The 6,211-nt window shown below is 35.4% G+C and overlaps 1 non-coding gene across 1 annotated transcript; it reads right to left on the reverse strand.

Annotated features, from left to right (window-relative positions):
* Positions 1 to 3,253: 3,253 nt before the first annotated feature.
* LOC111906119 (small nucleolar RNA R71) lies at positions 3,254 to 3,360 on the reverse strand. Its single transcript, XR_002855099.1, has one exon. It is a non-coding gene; the product is annotated as a small nucleolar RNA R71 (small nucleolar RNA).
* Positions 3,361 to 6,211: the final 2,851 nt, after the last annotated feature.

A 6,211-nucleotide genomic window follows, 5' to 3' on the forward strand; every position in this document is an offset into this window, starting at 1 on the left:
CATCTATACTTGTATAGTGGGCTAATGATCCATGGATTATCAAGTTGGGCTAAAATCCATAGGATACTGCATGGATGCTCCATGGTGTTTTTGCACCCATGGATCATGGAAATGAAAGGCCATGACAATTAGGGTTTACATGGTGTAACCCTAATTGTGACACACTATATAAGCATTTTATTCTTCCCAAAAATCATGGACTATGAATGAATGGTGAGGGCTAGCCGATTTCATGAAGTGGTTCATTTCTCTCTAAGTTATTCTAAGTGTATTTGGTGTTGTGTGAACCATTTGTGGTGTCACACTTGGGGCACTAGGCTCTTAAGCTCCATGGAATCAAGCTACACCAAAAGGTATGCCTTCTAGCTTATATTATTCCATATGAATTAATGTTTCTTATGCTAGTTAGGATAATACCTTGGAATATTCATATTTGCATGTATAATAGAGAAAACATAGATCCAAGGTATTTAGGGTTTCATGTACACTTAGGAGTGTTAGAATACTCATAAACCCTAACATGAGATGGTTTTCCATAAGTTAGAGCCCTAAAATAGGTTTCAAAACCGAAGAAATAGGGTTTTGATTTGCCGTGACTATGCCTTGTGTAACATAAGTTACACCCTACGTAATGTAAGCTATGCCATGCATAGCCTATTAGAATTATGATCCACACTTAGCGGGTTACACCCTATGTAACTTTCCTACGCCTTGCATAAGTGATAATGTCATATTTATTCATATATTTATGCTTTATTTTAATACATTCATGCTACATTTTAGTTAATAATCAAGATATTTGGTACTTATAATGTTTAAATTCTACTTTATAGCTAAAAAGGACACTCTTGAAGAAAATGGGCCAAAACCGAAAAAAAGTTGGAATTTTAATGACTCGAGCTGTAATTATGGAGCATCGCTGCAATAGGATGTGAACGAAAGGAGAATAAGATGAGATACAATGTGAAAGCATCATCGCTACGATTAGATGAAACTGCGATCGGAACCGAAGTGGAAGTCAATGCAATTGGATCGAAATAGGCATCATTATGCCTAGATACGATAATAAGAATCATTGCGACAGGAGGATCGAAACCAATGTGAGAATCAGAGCGAGAGGCGATAGGATGCGACATTGTGTTCGCTCTGAAAGGTCTTTAGAATGCGAACGATTGCTATTGGAAGACTCTAAAATTGTGGCGTTGCAATAAAACTCATGACGTGAGAGGTTAAGCTCATGACATGAGAATGCTTGTTCTAGAAAATCATTATGCGTAAAGCATGTATCCTTTTGAGACACGAATTTCACTAATTTCATGACGTGAGACCCTAATTTTCACGATGTGAGATGCGTTATAAGGAAACTATAAATACCGCTTTACATAATCAATTTTGGAGAGGCTGGATCTGATATTCTAGAGAGATATTCGAATTCAGAAGCTAGAGAAGAGAGAAAAACAACCCTTTGGAAGAGAAGCAAATTGATGATCAAGATTTTGAAGATTAAACATCACATTCGGCTTGCATTGATTTAATTATACCAAATTCTTATGTATTTGTGTGCTTATTTTCTGCTATGAGTAGCTAATCATTAGGCTTTCATTTACTGTAGATGAACCCTAATGCTATGTGCTAGTTTCTTGCTTATATTTGGATTTTTTGAAGGTTGTTAATGCATGTGTTTGATTATCAATACCTAGCATGTTAAAGTTTCATTCATTATTGCTTTGATTCAAGTTAAGTGTATTTTAATGACCATTTTAATTGCATAAACTTGTTTACCTAGTAGTTATGATCATTAAATTGCTAGAGCTAGGATTAATCACATCTTAGATTAAGTGATAAAGGTAACAACTTTAGCTATGTATGAGAACATAATTTCATCATAATCATGTTTGATTATTTGTCTTGATCAATGATAATCATCTAGATATATATTACACCGCCCAATTATCATTAATAATCAATTATGTGTTTGCTTGTGTATGATCATTACATAGTAGTTCATGAATTGGTGACAATATTAAGAGATCAGATCAAGACTGCTAATTATATTTTAATTGGTAACCAGCTGAATACATCCATAGGTAGAAACTACATATAGGAAAACGGGGATTCGAAGCTAAACGGAAGTGTCTTCTTAATTTGTTTACAATCGTTTTTAGCTGAGTGTGTGTGTGTGCTTAGTGGTAATTTAATTTGAACTTGAAAAATCATATAAACCCCTCCCCATTTTAATTATTGTTTTTAGACTAATTTTTAGTAGTATTAATATTAGCTAAATCTTTTCCCTACGTCCGATACCCAGCTTACCTAACATATTCTATAAATTTAACTAGGTACACTATTTAAGTGCAATTAGTTAGTTAAGTAGGTTAGGATTATAAATTTGTAATTAGGTAGTATATAAGTTTCATAACTAGTTTTTGGCGCCGTTGCTGAGGAATGGCTATTTTAGTTGTTAATTTAATTGCTTTAGGTTAATTGTTCCTTTTTGTGGGGTAAAAACCGCAAAAAGTTAATTTTCTGCAAAATTTTTATTTTTTTTGTTTGTTTAGTTCTCATGACATGAGGGACATCTCTCACGATGTGAGTTCAATACTTTTCAATTTTTTGTTTATTTTCTTTCTAGTTTGTTTTTACACATTTTGTTTTGTTTCAGTGATTTATGACCCGAGGATATAAAACTCCAATAATTTCACCACTTAAAAATCCACAGTTAGCTTTCCCCAAAAAGAACAACAAAAAGGTCGACGATTCAAATAGCACTTTCCAATTTGACACATTCAAGAGTGAAAAAAGTAAGGTACAAGCCAAAAACATCTACCGAGGAGGATTCACAAGAAAAGATAAAAAGCAATGTCGAAGAGATGACATATATAACCTAAATGACAATGGAGGAGTATAAGAAGAGATTGTGAAATGGAAAAGGACCACGTCTAGTTCCACCCAAGATTCCAGCTACAACAGGTTTTGAGCGAAAAGGGCATATCCTTTTTATGCTCAAAGCCATACCATTTTACAGGAAAGACTACAAAGATGCATTCAATCATATTGATGAAGTTTTGCACATTGGTAATTATTTCAATGTTCCAAATGTCACAAGAGATGCGTTTCTACAAGGATGCTTCTAGTAAATCTCATTGAAGAAGCAAAACTATGGTTGAAATCTTTATCACCTAGAATAATAAGAACTTGGCAGAACCTTCGTGAAGTGTTTATTGATCAATTTAGACCTCCATCAAAAATCTCCAAACTCAAGAAAAAGATTGCTAATTTTCAACAAGAAGATGGAGAATCCTTATACGAAGTTGGGGAGAGATATAAAGGCCTTTTGAGAACTTGTCCTCAATATGACTTGAGCGTGCAACAAGTAGTCTATATTTTTTATCATGGGGTGAATATTACAACAAGGAAACTCCTTGATTCGCAAGGCCTAATTACAAAGAAAGATCCAACCACCACTAAAGATTTGGTTGAAGAATTCACAAAGCACTTGAGAGAATAACATAACCCACAAGAGGATGTGACTATATTAAAAGGAAGTAGAAATGGAGGAGATTTGGAGGATGTTATGGCTAAGTTAGAGAATATGAACTGAAGAATGACGAAAATGCATCAACCTATACATGTCATAAGAGTGAGGTATGATATTTATAATGGGCCACACTTAACCAAAGATTGCAATATGGATGAACATGGAAATAGAAAAGCGAAAGTGTGTTATTCAAGTGGTGATAAATATGATGAAGATTGGAGAAATCCAAAGAAATAATGGTTGCATATGACGGATACAAGAAGAAAAATATTGGAAAACTGGATGTGGATACGACCAAAAGTAATAACCACCACCCGATAAGAAGATGGACTTTAAGTAAACGATTAATAGGTTTATGGAAGCCTTTGAAAAACAACATGATGCTACTGATGTGACTATTAGAAATCAACAATCTTCCATAAAAAATATTGAGACTCAACTCGGGCAATTGACTACACTTGTTAACGAAAGATTACTATCTAAGAATCACAATCCAAAACCATAACCACATGTCATGGCAAAAACCACTGAAGAAGGTACTAATTCAGAGCTTGTATTGATCAATAATGAAGCCTTAAAACAGCCCGATCCACTACCAGAAAGAATGAAGATCGAAGAAAAAAAGGGCTAATGCCTAGTTCTCACGATGTGAGCAACAGATGCTCACGTCATGGGCTCAGTCTGAACAGAAAAGTTATTCTTCTGTTAAACCGTTTCAGCCTCCGTTACCTTTTACTTCTCTAGTAAGGGCATATCCATTGGAGCAAGAGCACAAGATATTTATCAACCAATTCAAAGGTATTCCAATTAATACCCCATTTATTGAATCATTAGCATAAATGTGACAACCCGAATTTTTTTTGCTTTTAAGACACAGTCAATCAACTCAACTGAGTGTCAAACTCATTAGTACTGAGTTATCGCCCAGTTAAAGGCCACTCTAAGGAGTTTTGAGCCTAATACACTTAAGGAATAAGTGTTAAAAAATACCTTCTATAACCATAGTGTAGCAAATCGAACCTTAACCTCATCTAAATGATTTCACGACCACAAGACCATGAGTTTACGGCCATAAACTCATGTGGCCGTAAAATCGAGTGCATATATAAGGCATTTGGTCATTTCTTCTCATTTCTTCCTTCCTTGGCCGATTTTTCTTCAAATCCTCTCAAGTATCATCCAACCTTCTTCCTAGATCTTCAAAAGATGTAAGTATTCTTCCTAGATTTGTTGATACACCTCTTAATCTAGTATCCTTACATGATTTCATCCATGGAAATCACTCTTTTCTTATATCCTCAAGTTTCACCAAGAACACCAAGAGCACACACTAGTGTTCTTGGCCAATACCAACCATTTCAAGCTTCTAGATCGTAAGTACTCTTCCCTATACTTCATATCTAGTTAGGAAAAATGCTTAGAGACTTGAAACATACACTTTCCTAAGAGCATCTTGAGTTTACAGCCCAAGATCTCCCTTGGCCGTAAACTCAATGTTGAAGCATGTATAGACCATCAACCCTCCTAGATGCAAGGCGTGTCACCCATAACCCTTCCTTGATGATTTTAGGACCTTAAACTACACTCATAAACATAAATGGTCATGATTTTCTGGCTGTAAACTCCTTTGGGCCGTAAACTCATCAAAAGCCTCAATGAAGGTGGTCTTTCTCATCCTAGTGTAGAGCAAAAGTACCTAAACCTTCCCTAGCCTTCAAACTTGCATTTATACATGAGTGACCATAAGTTACGGCCGTAAACTCCCTTGGGCCGTAAAACCATGGTAGTAAACTCATTTTAGTGCCATTTCACATTCCTTGTTGAATCATGATATTGGCATATTTACTTATAAAATTCATGCATGATCTTAATACTTTATGTTGCTTTTGTCTCATTTAATGAACAAAAGGTGCTTAATTAGTTTATAATTTCATTTTTCAGCAACAATTACATGCTCGGATGAAAAAGGAAGCGGAACTAGCGATTGGAAGCTTGGATCTTGGATTTTGAAGAAAGAAGGATGTTGCTGGACAGCTTGACCCCTCGTCAGTGTTTTGGCCATATCTCATGAACCGTAACTCCGATTGACAAGATTCAAAATGTTCTGAAAACTAGACACAATTTCGGACGACTTTCATGTTTTGAGAAAATGATGATTCCAAACGTACTCGGCGAGTAGGCCATCAACTCGCCGAGTTGGTGAGAAGTTTCGCGGTTCTGGACGCGCTGACTTGCCGTACACGGGTTTTAAGTGACAGACTCACCGAGTAGGTCACTGGACTCGCCGAGTAGCCTCTGTTTTGTGAAAATATATATAAAGGGACTTTCAGATCGATACCCTAATATATAGGTGAACCCTTGGAGGCCAATTGTCGACTAAAGGTGCTGCTGGAGCGTGGGAACCTAAGGAATCAACCCTACATTCAATTTTAAGGAGAATCAAGGCAAAATAAAGTTTACTCTTTACCTAATCTCTTGTTTGAACTATGTTTACATCAATTGATTTCTTTTTTGAGTTGTTATTTGCTGTAGATATGAGCTAAAAACTCATTACTTCTGTTTAGGATAGATGATTTTATAAATATGGTTTGATTTTATGATTGGATTGATTCAATTTGGTGATTTTGTTTTGTTAAGCTTGTTAAAGAACATTATGTGTTGACAATAACTATT

The sequence above is a fragment of the Lactuca sativa genome, chromosome 6 (assembly GCF_002870075.4).
Source record: "Lactuca sativa cultivar Salinas chromosome 6, Lsat_Salinas_v11, whole genome shotgun sequence".
NCBI lineage: Eukaryota > Viridiplantae > Streptophyta > Magnoliopsida > Asterales > Asteraceae > Lactuca > Lactuca sativa.